General features: G+C 45.1%; 1 protein-coding gene across 2 annotated transcripts in view; it reads left to right on the top strand.

Moving 5' to 3' along the window:
• LCP2 (lymphocyte cytosolic protein 2) overlaps positions 1-27,204 on the top strand; it is a 1,016,893-nt gene that overhangs the window by 406,373 nt on the left and 583,316 nt on the right. The gene's annotated exons all lie outside the window — the stretch shown is intronic.

The following is a 27,204-nucleotide window of genomic DNA, read 5'->3' as shown; positions in this document are numbered from 1 at the left end:
CACAAGCACCTGATAATACTAGGCGACTGTAACATCTGGTTCGAAGAGAAGAATAGGAACTCTACCAAATGACCTACCTCAAACCCAGCCAGCATTGACCTAAAACAATTGGTAAAGGGCACAACCTATACGGCTGGACACATTAGATGTTATCTTCTAGAAGAAAATATGACTGGAATTGCTCCCAGTACACATTCTCTGGAGCGACCATTTTATAATATGTTTTGTGTTTCACGTTCTAATGCAGGTACACAACACTCACAGAAATCTAGCTCCTATTCAGAAAAGAAATTGGAAATCTCTGAACCCTGAGGAACCAACGCCATATTGAAATCCACACAACTCTCTCCTGGACACTCTTCCACCAGACGAAAAAAGTGAGAAACTCCAAAAATGGATTATAGAAGCTCTAAATTCAGTCGCACCAAAGACACTCTTCACCCCTCATAGAAGAAAATGACTGCCAGTTGATGTACCTCCCACCTTCGAGCTCTGAAGAAAACAAACTGGAAAACTAGAACAAACATGGATGAAACATTATAACCAGCAAGTCAAAATCACGTACCAAAGCAGCTATGGCTCTATACAGTAGAAATCCTAAAAGCAAAGAAACTGCACTATGCCTAATGAATTCCAAAAGCTAGTAATGCAGCGAAAAGATGTTCAACATCATCAATGAGATAAGAAACCCAAACTCATGCAATAAAGTTTTCATTTCTTCACAGAAACTCTGTGATGACTTCACAAACCACCACTTTAATTACAGAATTATAAACAGCCAGCAAGTTATTAATGCTATGCCCAAGGACATATGCAACAATACTACCAGCGACATCCTCCCAGCAACAACCACAACACTGAACTTCTTCTCAGTGACCCCCACAGCAGTCTTTACTAAACTGGTGAAGAAAATCAACAAAGCCACCTCACCATCAGAAACCTGTCCACCAGACATCAACAAGAACACCCTCAGCAAAGGAGCACCTGCACAATATATATACAAGCTCATGAACCTCTTGCTGAAAACAGGTACAGAATAGTCCCTAGTAGCTTCAAATCTGTCTACATTAAACCCCTTCTCAAATATCCCACAGGAAGCACAGGTAACCCAATGACCTGAGGCACACATCAAACATTACGTACCTAGCCAAACAACCAGAAACCTAGGTATATGGTCAAATCCTAACACAAATGGAAACCCACACCTCATGGACCAAGCAAAAGTCGGTTTCTGACATAGGAGAGGGACTGAATCAGCACGATTCTCATTCTGGGATGACCTAAAAATGAACTTTAGACTTTCAACCACGCAATCCTCATTAAAAGGTTAGAAAAAGCAGTTCTAAGCAACATTGCGCTACAATGGAGGCAATCCTTCATGACGGAAAGAACGGAAACCACGGGGCTACCACCTTTCCTCTCAAATTCGTGCATACTCACATGTGCTATTCCACAAGCATTGTCCCTCTCTCCACTACTCTTCAACATATACACAGCTCCTCCCATGAAACTGGTCATGGGGCACGGACTCACATGCTACCACTATACAGATGATACAAAAATCATCTACAAAATCTCCACCAGCAAGGACATAGAGCAAACGCTCGTCAAATCACAAATCAATGCATGGATGAGTAACAACAAAATTAAACTCAACCCAAATAAAACCAAAATCATGATCACTCCCAACAACCCCTCTATGCAACCGCCAATACCATGGCCCATGGAAATAGAAATAAACCAAACCCTTGCAAGGTGGTTAAGTATCTCTGAATTACAATGGGTATTGGGCTAACATTGGAACCTCCAGTTAAAACATTAGAAAAGAAATGCTTCTTCCACCTATGCTCCATCAGAGGAATACTGCCAGCTCTCACCTTTCCACACAGAACAGCTATTTTGGGAGAGACATACGTCTCTTTCTTCGTGTGGGCACCGGATACCAAAAAGAAACAACTGTCCTGCAATGTAATAGAAGGTATATTTCTTGGAGGTATGTTTGGCTGAGCCAGCCTAATGCAACTTGAGGCACGGTAGATAGTGTGCAATGTGCGGTGTGTATGTGTGCCCTGCTTGTATTCACCCAATCTACTTATGAGTGTTACAAAAAGTGCATACTACCTAGTATTTACATCACTGACCTTTAAGATGAGGCTTAAAACAAGTGCCAGTCGTGTACTGCTAAAATAAAACGCCTCTCCTAAGGTCTATGGCCCTCATTACGACCCTGGCGGAAAGTGACTGACCTGACCGCTTCCGCCATCGCACGACAGAGCAAAGTGTGGCCAATTCCGACCCATCGGGCACGAGCACTACGCCATGGCGGAAGTGCAAAGTCCGCGATGGCGGAAATGTCCCCAAAACGCGCCTCACCGCCGTCGTACGGCGCCCTAGGTGCAATTCCGCCACCCATCTTAGCGGTCACCGTAATGAGCGGCAACCGGAAAGTACGGTGACCGTAAACATACGGAAACGGAGGTAAAAACATGGGCCCGGAACGGGAAACAGCACGCCGTACACCTATAAAATCAGAATTCCCACACAACCATTAAAAATACTACCCTGAGACACATCCCAACCCGTCAACCACCCCAGTGAAAGCAATAGAAATGGGAAAAGTAGCGAAAAAAGCATGCGACCGCAAGCGGCAGGTCCACTTCTCCCGTGAGGAACTCACCGTGCTTACAGAGACCCTCCAGGAGAATGCTGCCGTCGTCTTCTCCACGCAAATGACCAGGACGGCACTTGCGAACAAGAAGGCCATATGGGCCCTGGTGGCACAGCGGGTAAGTGCGGTGAGGACCGCACCCCGCAACCCACAGCAATGCAGAAAGCGATGGGACGACCTGCGGATACGCGTACGGAGCATACTATCCGCCAATCGCAACATTGCCACAGCTACCGGGGGAGGATCGGAATCACCCATCAAGTTGACCCCCTGGGAAGAAATCTGTGCCTCCACCATTGGAATGGAGAGTATAGAGGGAGTCGGAGGGATGGAGAAAGGAGTGCAGACATCCGAAGAATCCGGTAGGTGGGCCAACTAATACAATGCCAAATCCACAATGTCCAATCATGTGAAGTACCATGTGTCCACATAGTGCAACAGTAACACATGTCCAGGAGAACGTCCACATACATTGGCCTGACAGCACACTTTAAAACTCACATTAAATACATAAATAATTAAAAACCCTAAAAACCCTAAAAACACCCTCTACACGTGCAGCAGGCACACCCTAACTGCAGGCTGCAAAACAACTGCATCCTCAATCCACACAAAAATGAAACCACCTCCAAGGCCCCGACCCAAATCACCCTCAGGTACCACCCCAATGCATGTGATACATTGCCATTCCAATTTCAACAGACCCATGAATAACGCTCGCCCTCCTTTACTCCACCACAGGGTCTGATTCAAACGACGAGCTCCAGGACACCCCTACCAGCACACCTGCAAAGAGGGCCAAGACCAACGGCCAAAGACCCTCCACCTCAGCTGCACGCATCAAGACACAGCAGCAGCACAAATCAAGTGGCAGCACACAGGAGGGAACATCAACAGGCACCCCAGCAGCCAGCATGCCCACAACAGCACCACCACAGGTCCCCCCAATGGATGCCACAGAAGGCACTGCCTCTGGTGGCAGCAGCACCATAGGTGACACTCCATTAATGGCAGCATGCTCCGACACAGAAGACGGGGATGTCGAAGTAAGATCCATCCATGACCTGTCTCAATCCCCCTGTTTGTTTCATCCCGTACACCATGAGGATACCACGCAGGGGCACCCACAAGACGACGACTGGCCATCCCCCACAAGCCCTGTGGCAAGGCAACATGAGGTGACCAGCCCCTCTGTGACACCACCGCAAATGGCAATGGCACAGCAGAGGCAACAGTCCCTCGACCAGGTGATCGTGCAACAGCAGCAACTGGCCACGCTCCTCAAGGACCATGCTGATGAATGTGGGGGTACTAAGGCAGCCATAGAAACATCAACTGAGACGCTTAGGGCAGAAATGGAGAGCAGCACCGAGAGCCTGAGAGTACAAATGGAGAGAAGCACCGAGAGCCTGAGGGGGGAACTGCATGCGACGTCCAAAGACGTATGTGCTGAACTTGCCGCTGTGCGCCGTGTGCTCACTGAGCTCTCACAAACCCTTAGGGACATGCATGGACGTGAGCAGGCAGAGACATCATCCGTTGCAAGTTCCGTCCAGGGCAGCCCCCAACGTAGATCTGGGAGGAACCTGCGCTCCACAGGCAGGGGTGCCCCTGATACCCGGAGAGGGGGCTTGCAATAGCGTCTGCCCACTGACAATGAGCATCTTTGGACACTGGTGTTCGGGGGGGAGGTAGGAGGGTGGAGGGGGTGTGTTGGGCTTACTTGGGTGGCGGGTCGATGGGGTGTGTAATATAATTTCACATATGCTATAAACATTGCACAATCATCCAATGAGATGTGTGGACATTGATCTTTGTGTACGAGGCCTTTATAGGCGTACAGTCCATATTGTGCATGTTCCAGACACACACAGTGCCACAAGTCCCGTGTCCATGTATCAGCCACCAGGCGTGAGTGCTAGAAGCATGAATCTATGAGAATCTGATTGTCAGGGCCCTCCTGTGCCTCGCGGACTCCTTGTGGTGCTGCCACATCCCCACCCTCATCATGACCATCTTCAGGTGCTTGCAGTTCTGCGTCAGGGGGCATGGGCACATTTCTACGTACGCACATGTTGTGTAGCATGACACATGCCATGACCATCTTTGCAACCTTCTCATGGCGGTACAGGAGTGCCCCGCCAGACCTGCTGAGGCAGCGGAAACGAGTCTTCAGTAGGCCGAATGCCTGTTCTATGACTACACGGGTACGTGAGTGGGCATGGTTGTAGTCCTCCTCATGCTGGTTCTGTGGGTTCCGGAGTGGTGTAAGGAGCCATCTCTTCAGTGGATACCCGGCATCACCTGTATGTGGACAATAAAGGATGTTTGTGGAATGACATTGCTACGTACGCACCCCCCCCCTTCCTGCCAGGTCATTGCCGCATCACATACCCCACATTATCATGCATGAAATGAGACTCACCGAGTAGCCAGGATCTGTTCCCTGCGTGTCGCTCCATGTAGCGTGGTATTGTAGAGTTCCTCAAGACCATAGAATCATGGGTTGATCCAGGAAATCGGGCACAACAATGTGTAATGATCCTGTTGGAGTCACACACCATTTGTACGTTAAGAGAATGAAATTGTTTTCGGTTGCGGTACTGGGCCTCCATGGCATGTGGGACGACCAATTCCACATGGGTGCAGTCGATGGCACCAATGCAACCCGGTATGCCGCCAAGTGCATGGAATCCCACTTTTGTGTTCGTAATTTCCTGCTCCGAGCGTGGTAGAGAGATGTAGTCGTCTGCGTGCTTCAGGAGGGCATCGAGCACTTGCAATAGTGCCCGTGAGAACAGTGGCTGTGAAATGCCATGCAACTGTCCGACTGTGTGCTTGTAGGTGCCTGTGGCCAGGAAGTGGAGTACAGACACCACCTTCAGTAGGGGTGGGATGGCGGTTGGGCTATCTATCATGCTGACAAGGTCAGCCTGTGTCATGTCCACAATGGCGGTTATGGTGTCCCGGTCCAAACGGTAGAGGGTGTGGATCTGCTCAGCAGTGAGGTTGAACGGATGAGCTCGGAGGCGTGGGATTGCGGGCTGCCTGCGTGGTGGTAGTGGCTGTGCTGGTGGGCCTTGCTGGCCCTGCCTTGCCCTCCTCCTCCTCCTGCGTCTCCTCTGTGCGGCCGGTTGTTGTAGTAGTTGGTGTTCGTCTTCTTCTTGAAGTTGGAGTACTTGCAGTGCTATCAGGTCCCCCAGGGCCAACATCGCTAGTCCTGCCGGTAGCATTTTGGAGTGGGTGTGGTTGTGGGAGGGGGTTGGGTGTGCAATTTATGTGTTTTCAGGCTGTATAGCCTCCACCTGTGGTGATTCATTCCACCTGTGCCAGCTGCAATCCCCTTTGGGCGAGCACCGTACCGAGGTCCACCGACGGGCGAAGCGTCCCATTTGTGAGTGAAGCCAGTTGCCATTTTCACACACTGCCGCACTACATGGATGATTTTGTGATTTCAAGCGGTCACAGATGCCTTTTCGACGTGATGTTGCAAATGAGGAATTCGAAGGACAGCGCTTTCGGTTTTCAGCTAGCGGCGAGGAGACGCCCACAGGTCTGACTGCAAATATAACGTTCTATTGTTTAATGTCCTTGGGACAGGGGCCATGGCGAGAATGCTATGATTGATATGGATAGTATGGGATGCGCAATAGCGTAGTGGACAAAAAGGCAGGACGTTCCCAAATACATGTTACTTCACAACACTAGAATTCCGGGCTGGAGAACAGTGGATTTTGCAGACTGCATTACGCACAGACTCAATGGAAGTTTCAAATGTGATGTGAGTAAATAATCAGGCGTTTTCATACCGGGATGAGGGAATGATGTATGGATGCATGGACAGATGATTTGATGGAGAGTTTGCCATGTACAGGGCTTTTTGGAATCTATCCACCTCCCCTGCGCTATGTCATGCAGAGCTGCCATAGTGGGACCATCGTCTTTCTGCCCTTGTTGAACCCTCCCTGTCTCGACGCGCCTTCAGGCACTTGTGTCTATGCACGTTACTAATCCCATCTAATGGATTCTGTCTTCAGACGCATGCACACAAACACTCGTTTGTAATGGGGTTTTCACCTCGATTTTTATGGTTGTGATTCGCAAGTGATTTTTGGGTGGGTATAATCCTTTTGAGTGGGCTAGCATGCATATGGCTGTAGATTTAGTGTGATCATTGAAGTGAGTTATACAAATGTAGTTCTGATGGCCATACTATTCTTTTTCATTTCATTTGGGTGACAGGTATCTCCTCCCCTTTTGCCGCTGCCATCTGTACGCCACTCCTGCAGATGGCTTTTACTCCCGACACCTGCTGCTTCGTGTCAATCAGTGGAGCACCATTACGATCTTATGGGACGATCGCCAATGGGCCACATGCCCTTACGCAGTGCTAGTGGCTAGGAGCAACATATCGTCCTTTCTGCTGGACTAGTGCCTACCTGATGGGACGGCCCTGCGGTTCTAGGCGCTTCCGTGTTGCCTTTTTGGACGTGAATGTAGCCCCTGTGTACCATGATGGAACAGGGCGTCACACAAGCAGAAGCTGGTCATTTCTTGCGGATGCAGCCCACAATACTGGAATGTATTTTGGAGTTCATGACCTAATGGCTGTATGGCCCTTGGTGGTTTTGTGGTGCATTAAATTTCTATTCTGTTTTTGTCTCATTTTTCTGCTCATGTTGCTGTACTTGGACCTTCACATGCCTGTGCTGCATCAGTGCGGCAATGGTGCCATGGCAGATATGGATGCCCACTCACATGGCACTTGGAGCCCCTGGATTCATTTGTTTGTTGGCATGCATGGGTGACTTGTACATTTCACTGGTTGCATTGTGTGACTTCATTGCACCTACGAGGAGTTGTGCAATGTGGCCAGGGAGTGGTGTACAGGCACTCAGTAGGGCCGTTTACGGTTGATTCGCGATGCCGTACTTCTCACCATGGCGGTATAGTACTTTCCGCCATGCTTGATGGCGTTAGGTACATGTCCGCTAGGGTCGGAATTCGCGTACCGTTGCGCCATGGTAGTAATTACGGTTTGGCATGACACGCGTGCGCGTACTTGGTGCAGTTAGCGTTGGCGTTCACTACGGTGTCGCTAATGGCATCGTACTTTACGGTGACGGGTCGTAATCGCACCGAGCGCTATTCGATGGCGGTATTGCATTTCCGCCATCGTTTTTCGATTTCCGCCAGGGTCGTAATGAGGGCCTATAACTTTAAATATAAAGCAAACATACTAAGCAGTGAATTAACAGTCCGTGAAAAGCACAGCAGCCATGCTGTAAAGTGCTACTTCCTCTTCTCTCCTTCTTAGAGGAAACCAGGCACACTGAAAGTGGAGTATGTCATTATGAAAAGTATTACATTCTGCTGAAAGAAAGCTGTACTTTCATATAGAGATCAGTGGAACACCTGCATTCAGTGCAGCAAGCTTTAACCAGCTAGATTGGTTGAAACATTCTACAAATGGCTGTATAAACCTGATTGGCTTAAAGAGCCATTGGCAGGTGGAGGCAAAATCAGGAAGTGATGCATTTTCATTTCTGGTGGGTGGTGGGGGAGGCAAGGGATGTAGAGTGGCATTTCCTGCCAGAATTTGCTGCACAATCCTACCGTCGTATTAAAGGCATGGCAGCTGCTGCGAAGTGTCAGAACTCACCATTTAAAGGACTAAACATACACAGGAGGACTGCCTCAGAATCCCTTTGAAGATAGAGATTTCCTGCTACTAACTACCAAACTGTTCTTTTAAAAGTAAATCAGCCCCACTTGTGGACTCCACCATATTAGAGGTACAGCAGTTTTATTGATAAATAGAAAGCTAGGTCAACTCAGCTGACATTCAAACCCAAAACCTGTATTTTAAACACATATTTCAGCATCAGGCACATTAACCTACCAAGCTGTTTCACCAGGATGTAAACTTGCAGATTAAACCTAGATCTCTGAAGCAGGTGCTTTAACTGACAGAGGTTGATTTTGTAGTAGGCTGGTACCCCAGAAAGGCCCGTAGGATTTGCCGGTGTTAGTAGCATGTATCACTTGCCTAACTTGTGAATGTCTTTGCCTCCATGCAATTGGCAAATTCAAGGTCTGCCCTGCATGCAGATTCATAGATTGAAAAATAGGCTGCTGCCTGCCAAAGGCTGGTATGTCTCGGAAAGTGTCAGTAAGAAAAAGGTGACTTACCTGCCACCACCGTTATCCAGCGTTGGACCGTTCATAGATTGCATGCTGCTGTATATTCCCCATCATCAGGCTGGGAATCCTAGGAAAGATCCACTTCTGGAGAACTTGCTATTTATGTGAGATTTGTATTTGTATTTTGTTTTGGTATTTTATTTATTTATATAGCGCACCTGGGCCAGGGGCATCCAGGCGCATCACTTGGGTTACAAGGTATGTTGACATACATAATATGCAAGTTACAGGGCAGATTAAAATAAACATAATACACAGGGTAATATACAGTATGAGAAAAACAAAGATAATATACGGACATATAAGATACTAGGTCAGCACAGCGGTGGTGATAGGCAGGGCCAATCACCAAACCCCGGTATGTACAGGTAGATAGGTTTACAGGATATATACACAGGCAGCTTTAAACAATGAAGGAGGGCGCAGAGTGCAATGGGCAGGTTAGTGCTGGGAATGGTCTTGGGCAGACAGCCAAACTTTGGCCTTGTTCTTGAAGGCAAGGAAAGGAATGCAAGTTCAGCTCTAAGAGGGTTAGAGATGGGGGTGCCATGAAAATTACCTGACTGAGACCACTAGGCCATGATGAGTCATGAGATGGCTCATGCTGCCAACCACTCTTCATCAAACCTGCCAATGGGAAAGGAGGGTGGAGTTCAAACATTGTTTCCATTCGGGCTCTCTGCTGAACCTGCCCACAAATGTCAGTACCTGGTGTTTACAAGTATAGTAACACGTGTGAGACGTGTAAAACACATTCTGTCAGTCAGTGCCATTGCTGGTACTTGTGACAGTAAGCTCCGTATTTCCATTCTGAAACATATTGTTACTGACTTATTTAGTGACATTACTAAGAGGTAACATGTCTGTACTACTTGCATTATACATGCTCCACTGGAAAACCTGGATACCCTGCGTGCCTGCTCCCGCGCGCGCACCCCCACCCATCCACACACTTGTATTTTTTGACACTATTAGTAGAAACTAGAGGCAACTACTTGCTGACAGACCCTTACCAAACTTCCACACATCCAAAACTTCAAGTAATTAATGTGGTTCTGAAATAAGGTGAAAGTAGGATGTGACACAATTCCCATATAAAGGCATTAATCAACTTAGTGTGCAAAGCAATTTCACATTGTATACAGGCAGGGATGGCTTATAGAGCTATATGGACATGCCTGAACGGTCTGAATTACAGGCCTTTGTGTTCCACTTTTGTGCGCCAATGTGGGTCCGTTTCATAACATGTTTCGGCGTGCAGCTAGTAATTTGTATCAATATAACCGGCCCAAAGTGCTTTACAATGTGCCATGTGCTACTGCATTTCCAAAGAGGCGTACAGATGGGTACAGATGGGTTATGTTTCTTTGATACATGGGAGGTTTTGTCCGAGTCCAACCCTGATTGCAAAACCTGAAGGAAGAAACAAACGTGCAACTCGACAACCTCCATCACAGGTAGCAAGAACAAATGAACAGTGGAAACAAAAATATAACCGCCGTCATTTTTTTAATAAAATGCTACCGAAGTCTCACACATTGGAGTCAAGACCAAACATGCTGTAAAATATTCTCTGAACCATTAGAAACCAATGTTCACAACATTATGCCGTTACAAGTGCTGTGTTGGAAATTAACCGAAAAATAGAGAACTAAGACACCCGATAACAAGTTTTGGCACAGCCAATAGTTTTGACGTTTAATGCTGTTCTTTGCATTTCGCATTTAAAGGCACCAGGGTGCAAGGGGGAGTATGCAAACATTTCAAAGGGGGGTGTGATAAGGGTCGCTGGTGTGCAAGAGCATGAGAAAGAAGGAGGATACAGCAAGGGCGGAATCGATTGAGAGAAGGTGCATTCCACAAAGATCAAGAGGAAATATGAGCGAGAAAGTTTGAGAGTGAGAGTGTAAGAAATAAAGTGAAAGTGTGATAGGAAGGGTGACATGTGGTAGAGAGTGGGGGCACGTGGTTATTCTGTAGAGAGGGCTGGGTGGGGGTAGGGTGGGTGGGGGTAGAGAGAGTGGTGTAAGGTGAGTGTGGAATGAATGGGTAGGGTGGGTGGTGGTTGAGAGTGGGGGTGGGGTAGAGAGTGCAACTATGTTGAGTGAGGTTATAGAGAGTGGGGGTAGAGTGATGGGAGTTTAGAGAGGGTGGGGGAAGAGTTGGTGATTGTAGACAGGATGGGGTATGGGTGAGTGAGGGTAGATAGGTTGGGGATTGGTTGGGTGGGGGTAGTGGGACGCGGTAAGGTGAGAAGGTGGGGTAGGATAAATAGGGGTGGGTGAATGGATGGGGTTAGAGAGAGTGGGGGTGGGTGATGGAAGTTGTTTGGGGCCTTTTACATTAAAAACAAAAAACATCAGGTGGACTTGCGAAAAGTAGACCCAAAGAGCGCAAACAAAACCCAACCAACACACTTAATGGGGGTCAAGTGGGAAGGTGGGGGTAGAGAGAGGGGGAGTGAGGTGGGTTGGTATATGTAGAAAGGCAGGCTCAGGAGGACAAAAAACAGGTCTAACGTCAGAAATAGCCCAGAATAGCTCTGTGAAAAAATTGAAATTGCAGCTGTGAAATGTAAGCCCGGCATCTGCTTCTTACAAATCTGCTGATTAGGGCAAATGTTGTTAGGGAACTTGGGTAGTACGGTGTAGTAGTTTGGAAAAAAAAGGTTTTAGTAATTTGGCAGTTTCATGCCATGGCATTGCCCTCGTTCCAATGCAAACCAGATATTCTCAGTTCAGAACCCCCATTCCCTCTCTCTATCTTCTGTAACAATGGTTTAGGCAATTGTGTGGCGCAAGCACCACAAAAATTCACTGAAACCAAAATCATCCAGGTACAGTACCGAGACTACTAGTCTTTTAAATGACCTGGGAGCAGTTTACAAATACTTAACAGTTGTCTGGGATTACCTACTTCACTGGTGATGTGGGGGTTAAAAAAGCACAGACTCTGGGCCTTATCTGCCACTTGCGCCGGTCAAGGAACCTGAGCTTTGGTATTTTTCTTTTACACATTTATAGAAAAGGTGGGCCCAGGACCTTTAGCAGATCTTGCTGTCAACAATTAACTTCTTTGAAGAATTGTGTGGGTGCTAGAGCAAGTCCAGAATCCATATTTTCCGCAACACTGCTAGAGCTCAGCGTTAATGCCCTCGCTTCACTCAAGTCTATACGCTGGCTAACTGGCCTTTACCGGCAGATCCAGTCTGCCACCTCTGGTATTATTTCTTAAATGGGACAGCCCTAAGAAAGGGTATAGCACAGGACACAATACAGTCTTGGAGTTGTTCTGAGGGTATCAGGTAATATTATCCCTACCAATAATATCGCCATATATATGGTCGTGGAGTAAGGCCATAGGTGTTATTATTAGTGGGGATAATTTATGGGGTTATTAGGACCGGGAGTTGTGGGGGTGTCCCCCGCTCCATTAAAAGAATTATGGAGGTTGCAGGGGTGTCCTCCGCAAGTTCCATGGCTTAATATCACTGCATATTTTGGGGATATGTTTGCAGGGATATTAACACATGGAACCGTTATGAGTGAATGACACTGTCACAGTCCTCCTCTCTCTCCCCAACCCTCCTTTTGACCAGAAAAGTTGATTTGAGCATGTACAGGCCTCTCCTGGCATTTTCATTTCTGCACAAAGACATATACATAGGCCGTTTGCCTGGAAAAGATTGTGCATGTCGCTGAACCAGTCCAGGAAGCAGTGTAGAAGAAAGTGAAACCTAACTACGCTACCTTATCAAGATTCCTGTATGTTGGACTTGCTGGGAGCGTGGCCTGATACCGAGCGACCCAAATGGAAGTTCCTGGAGCTCCAATACAGTGCCCCGTAAACATCCTGCCATCACCTCCACCATGGACCACTGTTGTGGAGAAAGCCCTGGAGAGGTCTCCCCCCGGCCTGGCCCGCCTGTGGTGCTTCAGGAGCAGAGACATGGCAAGACTGAGGATTAAGGGATTAAGCAGTGGATAGCGTGGTGCACCCACCATTTTGGGTACGCATCGACCACGTGGTTCTTGCCAAGGCTGCAGTGGCGGAAGTGACTGGACTGATATCGGGGAGCCTCTGCTGCTCCTGGGCATCATATCCTTTCCACAACGGGAATAGAGGGTGTGTGACTTGGCTCCTTGGCGGCCTGTGCTGTTATGGTGCCTGAATATAAGCTGTGGGTGGCTGGAGGATTTGATCGACACTGGTGGGCACTGGGTGAGGAGGAGGAGTGTCCAATGCATGCATCTGCACTGATGGAAGAGTATTGCTCAGCAGGCCGCGCCGACTGGATACTCCTGATCCATTGTAGTGGCTCCAAGGGCTCCTGCATCTGGTGTGGCAGAACTGCCTGTTGTGAGGACTGTGACTGCTGACGGGTGGAGCAGAGAGCAGGGCCAATGTTCTCCACCTGCATACCCAGCTGGCAGATTAGTGGGTAGCTGATTCACCACACAGGGAACCTAAGATAGGGAAGGGACAACAGCAGAGGCTGGATCACTTCATGAGTGGCAGAGGAAAGCAGCCTGGAACATCCCAGTAGCCACAGGAGGACTCTATTGCTGCTGCACCTGAGACGGCCTCCACAACATTGGAACAGCTCATGGATGCCATACGAGACGCTGTGAATCATTGCTAGAGAATACAATACAGTCTATGGGAGTAGAGGTCGAGGTGTCGCTGTTGTGAGCAGACTTGAATAATGTAAATGAGAGAGTTACTGAGGTGGAACAGCGTGTGGGTGAAGCAGAGGACACCATTGCTGCCATACATATCAGAATGAACGCGCTGTTAGCGGCAACTCAGTCCATTGAAGAAAGAGCAGAGTTTGCTGATGTACGTACCTTAGAATTGCCAAAATGGGAGAAGGAAGCAGTTCAGAACTATATTCCTGGCAGGAGACCACTGGTGGGAGCCCCTCCTCGAGCAATAATCACCAAATTTCTCAACTTCCGTGACAGGGGCGCTGTGCTTCAAGATGCTAGACGGTGGGCCATGTATGAGATCGTCAGCTCCAAGATATTAATTTTCCCAGATTTTACCCAGGAGGTGCAGAAGCAGTGGAAGATATAAGATGCGATCAAAAGGAAACTGAGAGACATAAACTTTAAATACATGCCGCTCTTAAGGTGCTGGTGCTAGACAAATCCTTCTTTTTTATCAACCATGAAGAAGTTTGTGGTTGGCCGGAAACTATGGGTTACTCTAACACTGACACCAGACATGGGGGAAGTGTGTTGCGTGCACCTGGGTGGAGCAGGTTCCACAAAAGGCCAGTTGTGGTGCCGGAAATTGAGAGGACCGGCAGAGTTCTTGTGGAACAGGATGGAACCCTGGCTTTGCAGGAGGAGGTCACCAACGGCCTGCGTATGGCTGGCCCGCAAGATGCTGATATGGCTGATACATTGATTGATGTAATAAGGCAAAGTCTTTTTTGTTTTGTGCCACCAGGCCCTAGGTACGACAAAGTAAATGCAGGGTCCGGACTATGGGGGACACTTGCTTTCTTGTCTTGGGATTGGGTTCACTTTTATGCCACTGCTGTGTGTGCTGGAGAGTGTGGGGAACTGGTGACTGAGGGTCTAGGTGGAGGGGGGGGACTATATTGTGGGGTGAGTGAGGTGGCAATGCCCCAGTGGGTATTGGGATCACATTTTTCTTTATTGTGTTTTTCCTTCTCCGTTAGGCCTGGATCTCGCCCCCTTTGGGTGAGTGTATTCTCTCACTGACACTCGGTGGCTCGCTTGCTGGTTATGGAGAGGGACCTATTCACAATGAAACGTGTTGGGCTTGTTGCCCGCTTTGATGGAATTGGGGGATTGCATCTATGGGTTGGAGTGGTAGATGCGGGGGGGAGAGGGTTATGTTTGTTGGCCAGCTTGGCACAGGAGATTTGTTGTTTGTGCATTGGGAAAGTGGACATGGTTGGTTGCTCAGGCGGAATGTGATTTTTCAGGGGTCACTGTATTACTAAGCTGAACATACTTAGCTGGAATTTATGCTGAATTAAAAATGCAGTCAAAAGGAGTAGGATACACTCCTACTTGGTTAGGCGCAAAGTGGACATAGCCATAATACAGGAGACGCACCTCACGGGAGCCGAACTGGATAAGCTTAGAGCGAGGTGGTAGGGGCAGATAGTTGGCACATCTTTCGATTCCTACAATAGGGGGACCCTTATTTGGATCAGGAATTCTGTACTACTCTACCCGTACAATGCACTTCGATTGATCATAACGGTAGGTATGTCAGTATTCGGGACCGTTTGCTGGTACGGGCCACATTGCTGATGGGAACGTACATGCCAAACCCAGAGCAATATGACTTCTTTATTAACGTGGCAAGTGTGTTGGAAGTGTGCTACTGCTGGGCTGCTGGTTCACAGAAATGTTACAGAGAATGCATGCAGTTGGTTGATAATTGGCAAATTGACTACTCTTGCCTGAAGCTGCAATCTGACACTAGAGCTCAACATCGTTGCCTGGGAGCATCGGCTCGGTGTGAGACGCTTATTGCTGTGAGGGATTCAAAAAGCCCAGTTGAGCGTGTGGCAAGTGTGTTACAAGTGTGCTACTGTTGGGCTGCTGGTGTACAGAAACGTTAAGGAGAATTTCTGCAGTTAGTTGATAATTGGCAAATTGATTAGTCTTGCCTGAAGATTCAATCCAACACCAGAGCTCGACATCGTTGCCTGGGGGCCTTGGCTCGGCTTGAGAAGCAGATTGCTGCAAGGGATTTTAATAGCCCAGTTGTGCGATTACCGCTCGCGGGGCAACTGTGTTGGAAGTGTGCTACTGTTGGGCTGCTGGTTTACAGAAACCTTCTGCATTTGGTTGATAATTGGCAACTTGACTACTCTTGCCTAAAGCTGCCATCTGACACTGGAGCTCGACATTGTTGCCTGGGAGCCTTGGCTTGGCGTGAAAAGTGGATTGCTACTGGCTGAGGGTAAGAGGTGTATTTATCTTCAACATTTTTTTTTATTGAATGTATGATCTTAGAAGTGGGGCTATATGGAAATTGAGTGGAATCATGACCACTAATTTGAATGAACTGCTGGATTTAGCCTGCGCGGTACTGCTCCCTCCTCCACCTGACAGTGATCATTCCAACAATCACGGTCCTAATATGGTGGTGAAAATGTTTGACAAAAAGTGTACGAACGGATGTCCACACAATATGAGAACAGATTTGCTGTGCTTATTTTAGGTTGACTGCTAACAGACCCCCATCACTTCCTCCCACCAGGCTGGAAACACAATGACTAACAAAGGAACTAAGTTTTGAGCCTAAACATTCAACACTACATCACATAACATCAGGTACAAACATTCCACCTGGAACATTAACTACATCATTGGTTACCTAGACTATCAACTATTTACATAAGCTACATTATAACAAAAAGTAAAACACAGTCCACTATAGCTGCCTTTTTTTTAACCAATAACTAAAAAAACTGTTAACAGGTTATGACTATTAGGGTGGATCCATTGGAAAGACTGGATAGTGAAGAAATAGCGGATATGAACATATTAGAGACAAATACTAGTATTATAGAGGGTGGAGTAGACAACTGCTTTATTGATACCCCTCCTATTTTTAAAGGTTTGGAATCTTCCTATTCGGAAAGTGACTTTATTAAGGCCAACACAGGCACAAGACCATAATGCATCTGCAATTATTGCAGTAAATAATGTTTTAACAGAATTTGTTCATCTCTATCAAAAGATTTCAAAGGGAGTTTTACTAAATACTGAACTATTGGAGAAATTAATGACCAAATTGGAAGGTCATGATTCTACTTTGTGTTGCCTACAGGATGGTCTTTTACAGGCCGGTATATTTGACCTTGCTCAAACTGCTAGAACTAATACGAAGGAGATTTTAGGCCAACTAAGTTAAAAACAAACCAATTGACAGTGGTCTGAGCAAGGTAAATATTAATATGGAAGAAATATCTGAGGGGGCTATATGTGAAAAGATAATTGTATCATAATGTGAAGAACAAATCAATGATAATTGTATTATTGTTTCTGGTACAGGCTCGGAAAATGTGGTTGATACAAATGTGATGCCTGCTGTTGTTGAGATTTTGGATACACAAATAAAGGTACCAACAATGTTTGAAAAGGCAAAAATACCAGAGAATAATGGCAGAAAGCAAAACATTTAAAAACAATAAAGACTAATAATAATGCATCAAGAAAATTCCTGAGTAAACTATCGACAATTGGTGAAAGGTTTCCTCAGAAATAGGATTTGATTACTAAGAAGGCTAAGCCAGATGAGGCTAATAGTCTCTATTCTATGGGCCCTCAAAATGAGGTAATAGTGCAAGAAGTACAGAAATTAGGTGAACGGCTACAACACTATTTAGTGTCTAGCCTTAAAAATTCAGTATGATCAACAAAAAGAGTTTATTGAGCATTCAATATAGAAAATACAAGATGGAAAAGTACCCTATATTGATGTAAATGAGAGTGGGAGGCAAGTGGTGAAAAGGAAAGAATGGAGAGATGTTTGTGTTTTGGAGAAAGAAGGACTGGATGAGTGCCCTGACGAATTACCTTCTTGTTTTAATACTATTGTAAGAGTAGATCATGTGGTGAGAACATTTTCCACAAATAATGTTAAATTGAGAGATCTTTATATGGATACTAATGATACAGATGCCCATCTGGAGGAATAAGATTGTGAAAAGATGGTCAGAAGGTGGTTCGGTAATAATTCTCCTACACATAATAAAACTAAGAGTTTCTAGAGAGGAACTCATTCAACGTATATTATACTAAACATTTCTAAATGGAGTCGACCAAGTAGGAGTGAGGAGGGATTCAAACATAAGAGGTTATATAGGGATAGTGTTACAAAAAAGAAGACTAGAAATATATTGAGGATGGAATATGTGGGAAAAGATGATGGATCTTTTCCATTGAATCGTCAAAATATTCTTGCATTATTTGCTGAAATCCCAGAGTTAAGAGCTTTAATGAGTCGAATATTGATTGTGTGGAGTTTATAAATGACGATGGAGTGGATCTGGTATTAGTAGGAATTGTGTCAGCTATTGTTGAGAACTTAATTCTGAGTTAAATAGAATCCTTGGAGCAGTTTGATGTTTTGATTTCTGAAGATGAGCAAAGGGCATGGGAGAAGATGGAAAGGAAAGAAAAACACTGTCCGCCAAAATTGGATCCATACCCCTCAGAAATTACAGTCTGTTTGAATAAAAATGTGGAAAGATAAAGACGGATACATTCAGCTTCACAAATCATTAAAGATAAAGAGATTGTAGAGGATTGGTCATGGATGACAGCGGCTATTAATAATAAAGACTCAATAATGGATGCTGCAATTGGCTGAACTAAGTGAGTTGGATTTCCAGAGGCAATAGCAACCTATTCAATAATCCTGCCCTGCCCTTCGTAGGTTCTTTAAAAAGTATAATATATATTTCTAATTCAAGTAATAGATCCATGTGGGTCTTTGCACCGTCAGCATCAGCCTTCCCTATGCCAGTGACCTGCGGGGTTCCTTAGGGATCTTGTGTTTCCTCAACTCTCTACAATGTGTTCACCAAGCCTCTTTTTGATATTCTTGATTATCGGGGAGTCACATACACTAATTACGCGGATGATACCCAGATCCCGATCCCAATTACTGGTGATTACATTGTAGACAGTAAGACTCTTAACAATATCTACAGTACCTTACAAACTTGGATGGCAAAGCATGGGCTATGTCTGGATGACGACAAGACCAAACTGCTCCTCCATGGGTCAACAGCCAAATTGAATAAATTAGGTACTTCATTCACATCATTATATCTCGACGGTAATATTATTAAAGTAGCCAACGATGTGAAAACCTTAGGAATATATATTTACTCTGCTCTCACTCTAACGAGACAAACTAATGCATTAGCTTCATCCACGGCTTATACATGCAAGCTTATTACAGCATGCCGCCCCTACCTGATGACAAATAATTGCATCTCAGTAGCGAGAGCATGAGTCTTATCGAAGCTTGATTATTGCAATGCGCTCTACCTGGGCACTTCTCAACAAAATCTTAACAAAATGCAAGTTATGCAAAATATCGCTATTCGAGCAGCCTTCAACATCCCGAGAAAACAGCATATCACTGCAACTAGACAAACTATTAAATGGCTCAATATCAAACAAAGAATAGATCTGAAATCACTCTCACCCACCCAAAAGTGCCTCCACAACCAAGTGCCTATGTACCTGGCAAACACTTTCGCACGCCATTCCTCAGCACGACCCACAAGATCTGCTCAGTCGCATTGTGTCACCATCCCACGCTTTTACGAACAACGTGCTGGGGGAGCCAGTTTCCCAGTCCTAGCTGCTAAGAAATGGAATACACTCCCTGTATCAATAAGAGAGGAACCTTCCTTCTCCCTATTTCACACCAAGACCAAACATTGGCTCCTTGAGCAAGACCCCAGCCAACCTGCTCCACAACCTCAGTCCCATTGACTCTCACAAGATTTAATCGCTTCGTTAGTATCACCTCCTGCTGTATATATTTTACTTCTGCCTTGCGTCTCCTGTTTATCTGCTTTACGCTGTAAATGCCTGCTGTAACTTATGTCATATGACTATATAATTCATGTACATTTGATGTAGTTCATGACTATTACTTATGTTATTCCTGTATCCAATTCTTGTGTAACATGTAAGATTAGCGCCCATATGCCTCAGGGCTTGGCTGCGCTTTACAAATAAAATAAATACAAATACAAATACAAATACAAGAATCCTGGCTTACTAAATGCCCATTGCTGGACGCCTATTGTGTCTGTTTTTAAGCAGCTGAAAAAGGGAGCAGAAGAAGGCCTCCTGGCGGTTTACTAATCGCAATTAAATCAGAGCTTTCAAATAAAGAAATCACTGAGGCCTCAATTCAGAATGGTGCTAGTTTTGTCATAATTGAAATTAAATTTGGAAATCCCCCAAAATAAAATGCCTAATTAATAATATTTACTAGCACAAGGGTATATATGTTTTAATGGACTTTTTGGAAAAACTGGACAAGTTTATATACACCTGGCAAAAATCGAATCTGGAGGGTTTTATGATCACTGCAGGTGACTGTAATTCCACATGCATAGAACTGGAATGTTTGGAGAGAGAGAAGGAGGTATTAATGGAATGCGATCTAGATAAGAACATTAAGAATGGAATGGAGTTATAGGTTAAACTCTCTGGGGCTTCGGATGTTAAATAAGTCGGGGGTGGATGCCACATTAACTTTGAAAACCTGAAAAAATGACTTAAAATCTGAAATTTTGGAATACATATTTGTTTACTGCAGATTGTTTGAACGTAGCAAGAGTTTCAAAATAGCGGAAACGTTGCTTAGGGATCATACCATGTTGGTTGCAGATTTTGACTTGTCCCTAGTTAACAGGCTAAATATGCCAAGTAAGCATTTAACAGTTAATCAGAGTAAGAACAAGATTACACTTTCTAGTGCACAAATTAATAATTTCAATGTTGAAATTGAGAAAGATTGGAATTCTAGCTGTTATGATTGGAAACATCATGCATTTAGTGAGTTTGCCTTTCACTGTTATCTTGATGATATATTCCAAAGAATGGAGGGTAAAAGAAATAATAACATAAGATCATATGTTGATAAACATACTCACCAGTAAGATTGTACATTAGTTGAGCATAAAATAATGTTTAGAGCAGCGATTTGTTCGATAAAGGGAAGGAAAATTGACTTTGAAGATAAGAAGAAGCGGATAAATAAGTAAAGAAATGACTATAAGCATTAGCTTCTGAGCCATCAAAGTATTTTATAGCAGAAGGATGCAGTAATCATGCTGAAGCTGCTTGGTCAGAAAAATACAGCAAATTTCTGTCAGGCTTTGAATGGAGTGAATATCTCTCAAGCAGTTATTCAGCAGAATCCTATTTCAGAGGCTTCTTGGATTGCCCACTTTGAGTCAATATATAAAAAAAGGGTTTCGGAAGAAATGTCTGAATAAAAATTACCGAACCCACCCAAAGACCTAAAACACACACCATGAAAAGTTCTAACTACCAAAAGTTTGTGGTATGTGTTTAGGTGTTTTGGTGGGCTCAGTATGGGGCTGGGGGGTATCCCCTGCAACACCCTGCTCACTAATGTGAGCAGGGTTGCGGGGGACACCCCCCAAACCCCCACCAGAAGAAAAAAGAAAAAAAAGCCGCAACACCACTCTCACTATACTATACAGTATAGTGAGCAGGGGTTATGGGGGAAACTGCTGCAGCTTTCCAAAAAAAAGGACCCTGTGGCGCCGGTTCCCGATCGAAGTGAAAGGGAACCGACGCTGCAGGGACACAACGCGATGGAAGGAAAAGTAAGTAGGGTAGTGGGGGTATGTTGGGGGTGTGGGTGTGTTGTGGGTGTGGGTGGGGCGTGTCTATGTATGGTTCTCTATTGGATGTTCGCATGGGAAATGTATGAACATTTGTAATGCGTACATTTCCCATGCGAACATTTCTGTTGCTGATTTGTCCGCGACAGAAATATCACGCAGATCCAAAAAAAGTACTGGCAGTAATCATTTGTCTTCATTTTATTGTTAGTATTATGAACTATAAAACTATTCATCAAGCTATTAAAAGAGCAAGCTCTTCTAAGGCACCTTGGCCAAATGGTTTAAGTAATATGATCTTCAAGTTAGTCCCATGCTTATGGACTAATATTTTGTTGATATATTTTCACATCTACTAGCATCTGACTGTATGCCTACATCATGGCAGTGCTCTTATGTACTTCAAATTTATAAGAAAAGAGATTGCTTAGATTCAGCCAACTATAGGCCCCTGATCCTTATGGATGCAGGTAAAAAAAAAATGTACATCAGTATTGTTACAACATTTGGAGTCCTGGGCTGGATGTGGTAGACTAAAAAAGTCTCATGTGGGCTTTAGAAGGGCACAAAACACAGCCATGAATGGATTTATGCTCAGAATACTGCAAGATCTAGCCTGGTCAAGGAAATATGGTTATGTATTTGTTGCATCAATTGACTTGACTGCTGCTTTTGACTCAGTAAATCGGAATCCACTTTGGCTTAAACCTGAAAGGTGGGGAGTACCCAATGGCCTCTTAAAATCGTTGGTAAAATAGTTGGTAAAATACCTAAGCGATAAGAACATTAGAGTCATACTAAATGGCAAAGGTGGGAGCTGGACACCCGGAGTGTAAGAATTGGACCTCAGAGTTGGACATCCAAAACTCTGGTAAGGATCATGACAGATTGGCTCCTTTCTGATGTGTGGAGGCTGAAAACTGGGCTGGACAACAGCTATTCTTACTACTCTGGGGCACACAACTCGTACTCGTGGATTGATTACACATTTGGAGGGGATCAAGTAACTGGACTTGTTGGGAAGATAGTCTTTCTGGACAGAACCTTATTGTATCATACACCTTTGCTGGTAGAAATAGTGGGTCAGGCATGGGTCTAACCGACCCCTATGTGGAGGTTGAATATAACATGTTAGAGGATTTTGCATTCATGGTGGAGATCAACCAATTTTTTAAACACATTTGGGGATCCACTGATCACAGACATTCTAAGTGGGAGGTGCTTAAGGTGTATCTCATAGGTTTCTGCATTGCTACTATGGTTGGAGTGCAGAGAGCACTGACTGGAGCAGTGAGAGAGCAGAGGCAGGGATGTGAAAGGAGCTAAAAGGGACACTATTAGGGACCTCTACGAGACACAGGGAAATTATCCATGTTTGACTATGATGGGTATGTGACTCGACAACATGCTGAGGGAGATAAGGCGGGCAACCTTTTGGCCTGGCTAGTGAAGCGGGAGGGGGGGGGGTAAAAGGTTATGTGAGAGCATACAGGATATATATGGGGGAATTGTTGACCGATCTAGATGACATCTGTGGTGCCTTTCCGGAGTACTATAGGGAATTGTATACCGCTTGAGATGACATTAGTCATGATTACGCTGCTGCATGTCTGGAGGAGACTCTGGGGCTTGACAGATTGTTGGTAGAAGGATCCAAGACTTATAAAGAGGTGCTAGCACCCAAGCTATTGGAGATATTCACTGATGTCTATTGGGACACTCCTGAGTTCTATGTTATGTTGGAAGCTTTAGTTGTGGTGCCTCCTAAGCTGAGAAGAGACCTCAGTGAATGTAGCTCTTATAGGCCACTGTCTGTGATTAATGTGGATGTTAAGAGTTGCCGGGCAACTCACCCCATTGACAGGAAGATTTGTGCACCCAGACCAAACTGAATTTTTCCCGGGCAGGAGTACCATGCACAACCTGAGAAGATTCTTTCTGCTTTTGAATGAATATAGAATATAGAGGAGGTAGAGATTCAAGTGGTTAGCCTTGACACCTCTAAGGCCTTTGACTCAGTTGACTGGGGTTTTTAATGGATGGTACTTGAGAACGTGGGATTGGGGCTGAGGTTTGTTCACAGGGTGCACTTTCTGTACAAAGGGGCTACATCTAGAGTGGCTGCTAATGGAGTGGTGTCTACCCCCTAGTGAGTGTGCGGAGGGATGTGTCAAGGCTGCCCACTGTCACCAATGTAGATACATAGAAGGCACAAGGCGACTGGACAGCGTATGGACGGATGATCGCATTGCCTATCACAGGATGCAGATGACATCTTATTATATCTGCATGACCCTGTAGGAAACCTGGTGCAGATACTGGACTGCATATCCCAGTATGCAGAAGACATCCTATTATATCTGCATGACCCAGTAGGAAACCTGGTGCAGATACTGGACTCAGCTAAAGATTTTGGCACATTGTCAGGACTGGTTGTCACCCGCCCAAATCTGCCGTTTATACACTGCTGGAGGCGGTTGTGGGAAACCTGGCACATATAGTAATGGAAACCCAGATCCCTGGCTCCAAATACCTTGGTATTGATGTCAGTGTTAATTGGGACTGGGTATTTTGGTGGAACATAAAAAACGGTCTTGTAGTGTTTAGCAAATAGGCCGAGATTTGGATGAAATTTCCTCTATCCACATTGGGACGAGTAGCAGTGTTACAAATTATAGCATTGCCACTATTCTTAGACGTATTTCAGCTTGTTACTAATGTTTTCTTTTTGTCGCATTCACGCGATATTGGGAACGCTGATCTGGAAAAGTGGACGTTCGAGAATTGCCCTACCAACTCTGCAGTCACCTTGTGGGAGAGGGGGTATATGTGCGCTGGCCTACTACTGGGCCGCAACGCTTCAACACCTGGTGATTGGTTCAAGCACCCACATGAGGGTGCCATTACTGAACTGATTGTGAACATATGCAGGCGAACACAGCTTTTAGAACTGCTGGGATCCAGGGAGCTACAACATAGGGAATTGCCTCTCCTGTGGCCACGTTGAAATGAGTCTGGTGGCGGGCGATTAGACTTAGGGGTCAGAAGTTACCATTCTTATCAGAAATGAACCTGTCAAGCAGCTGATTGGGATATGCCCCAGGCGGTAAAAGGGTCTCAGCTGTGTTTCGAATGTGTTGGGCGGGTGTGTGGGGTATTTAAATGGGGAGGACACTGCACTTTCATATCGTGAATTTCCGCTCAACAAACTGACACACAGCTCAATTTACTGGTGTATGCTAAATTGATGGCTTATATCAGGCATCTATGGGTGGAGTTCCCTACGAGACCTGCAGTACACGCTATTAATGATACGCTGCGGGGATTGGCGGAGGGTAGTCATTGCGTAAGTGAGATTTATACTGCAGGGGTTAGAACTAGGAGGCACAGAGTGGTCAAAGCATGGACCAAATGCGTGAGTGATCTGGGGGGGACTGTATAACTGACAGGGTGTGGGACAAGGTGCTGGTACACACAATATAGGTATCAAGAAACGCTAGACTTAAATGGATACAATACAAATGTATTATGAGAGCATACATCACCCCGGTCACAGTTGAGAGAATAGCGCCGGGTGCTGGCCCTGAGTGTTTTGGCGATGCAAGAAGGAGGTTGGGATGTTCTTCCATATGTGGTTGGTTGGCATGCGATAGAGTGTGAATCTGTTTGAACCAAGTGATGGACAACTAGGTGAGATCACTGGAATTGCGATCCAGACGTCACCGAAAATAGGCCTGTTGGGCCTACTCTGCCAGAGGAAAGGCAAGAGGCACAAAGTGTTAACAGGCCAGGGTGCTCTCCCTGGGGCTCATTTTGGGTAAGAGGTGCATTGCCATATAATGGAAGGCACTTGGGGGGAGGGGAGAGGGCGGTGTTAGACAGCTGGGTCTGGAAATACGTTAAAGCAGAAATGGGCACTTCAGAAAGGCTAGATGGGAACAGGTCCGAAGAGGGCCATTACAGTGTGTGGCACGAGGTATGCAATCTATTGCAGACTCCCTGCGATCTGAGACCGCCATGAGTGAAATGGAACTGTCTGTTTGAAGGGGGATACGGGATAGATGCTAAAAGATAGATGTTAGGCGTTGAGATTGGCATATATATGAGATTAAGAGGGAGGAAGATGTATGATGGCTGCCTAGTTCGGCATTGCATGTGTGTAACAAGTTGAGTCCATGAACAAAGAAGTGATGGCACAATGACCCTAATGCAGCGTGTTATGTCCACGAGCTCGAACAAATGCAATATCCTGAATTTGTTTTGTTTTTCTTTCTGTTTAGTCAACCATTGATGTGATATGTGAAAGATATATCAGTAAAAAGAAGTTTATGAAGAAATAGATGTTGGACATGCTGTAGCGTGTCACAATTCTGCACAGAATATTATTTTACACAAATCCTGTTTTTTCAGATATTTTCAGGCAACATTGCCTTCAGTATGCTGGAAGTAAGAAAAACGTAAAAGCCGGGCCACCACTTTTGTGATTCTACCTCTACCTCTAGGGTAAATAAATGATGTGTAGTGACTGGTAACAGTAACATCCTAACACATTTGCGCACTAGAGCGTAGCACAATCTTCAGTCAGTGTTTTTCGATGTGCTATATCCGGTTGTCCATGAAAAGATCGAATAGAAATTACTGTGACAGAAAATACCAATTTTATTTTATTCAGAATTTCGACTTAAAATGCGGGGGGACACCGTCTGCAACCCTTCCCAACATTCCCCCTATCCTAATATATCCCCTTACCCAAATCCCCATCTATTAATTTGCACAAACTTTGCTGACGACACACAGTTGGTATTCGAACTCAGTGGAGATTACAACCAAGATAGCACAAAACTAACATTCATCTACAACACCATCGAAGCCTGGATGAAGGCTAACTGGATGTGCCTTAACGGCACCAAAACTAAGCTTATCATTTTTGTCTCAATACATGCCAGAAAAAAACTCAGTCCTGTTTACTGTACATTTAATATCAAGGAAACGCCAATTATAGTGTCGGAAAAAGTGAAAACACTAGGAATCTATATGCAGGAGTCACTTGGAGCAGAAGCCCAGGTAGCATACCTAAAAAGAAACTGCCAATGCTACCAAAAGCTCCTGAAGAAAATCAAACCTCTATTAAATAAGCAAAACAGCACAACCATAGCTAGAGCCACTATTCTCTCAAGATTAGACTATGGAAATGCCCTAATGCTAGGAGCTAGTAAAAAATGCATAAATCAATGCCAGGTTATCCAGAACAACGCGGTCAGAACCATCAGCGACAAAACAAAAAGAGAACACATCACAGGAGAAAGGAGGGACTTGCACTGGCTAGCAATAGAGGAACGAATCCCATTCAAATCCTTGATGTTGGTTCAACGCTCCACAAATGGAAATGGCCCTATATACCTCCATAAGCAATTCAAGAGATACAAACCAACTCGAAATCTCAGATCCATGAACAAAGGTCTCTTACAGACCAAGCCATCAAAAAAAAAAAATGGCTTAGGCAGGGCTTTCCCAACCAAAGCTATAGCGAAACAGAACACACTACCTGAGACTTTAAGAACCGAATCGAATCTGAAATGTTTTAAAAAGAAACTTAAAACCTTCCTATTTAAATAATCACCTAATTTGACCACCATCTAAACTGATCCACACACACTTTCTGTCCCGTCACTACGTCCCTGTCTTTATGGAAAGCGCTCTGATGCCTGTGGGCTGCAGCGCTATACAAATAAATAAATAAAAGAAAAATAAAAAGGCAAAATATTGGAATAAAAAAAATTGTTCTTTTCTGCCTTGCTTTTTTTTCATTCAAATTTTTCTGCGGATACCCTATATTCAGCAACAAAGCACAGGAAAAAACAACACCATAGACTGAAATGTGTCTATGTACTACAAAAGCGGTATCAATGAGTGCCTGCAGACCAGTGGC

Source organism: Ambystoma mexicanum, chromosome 3q (genome assembly GCF_040938575.1).
Source record: "Ambystoma mexicanum isolate Mex_15411 chromosome 3q, UKY_AmexF1_1, whole genome shotgun sequence".
Lineage (NCBI taxonomy): Eukaryota > Metazoa > Chordata > Amphibia > Caudata > Ambystomatidae > Ambystoma > Ambystoma mexicanum.
Note: the sequence above shows the minus strand (reverse complement) of the source record. Positions and strands in the feature narration are given on the sequence as shown.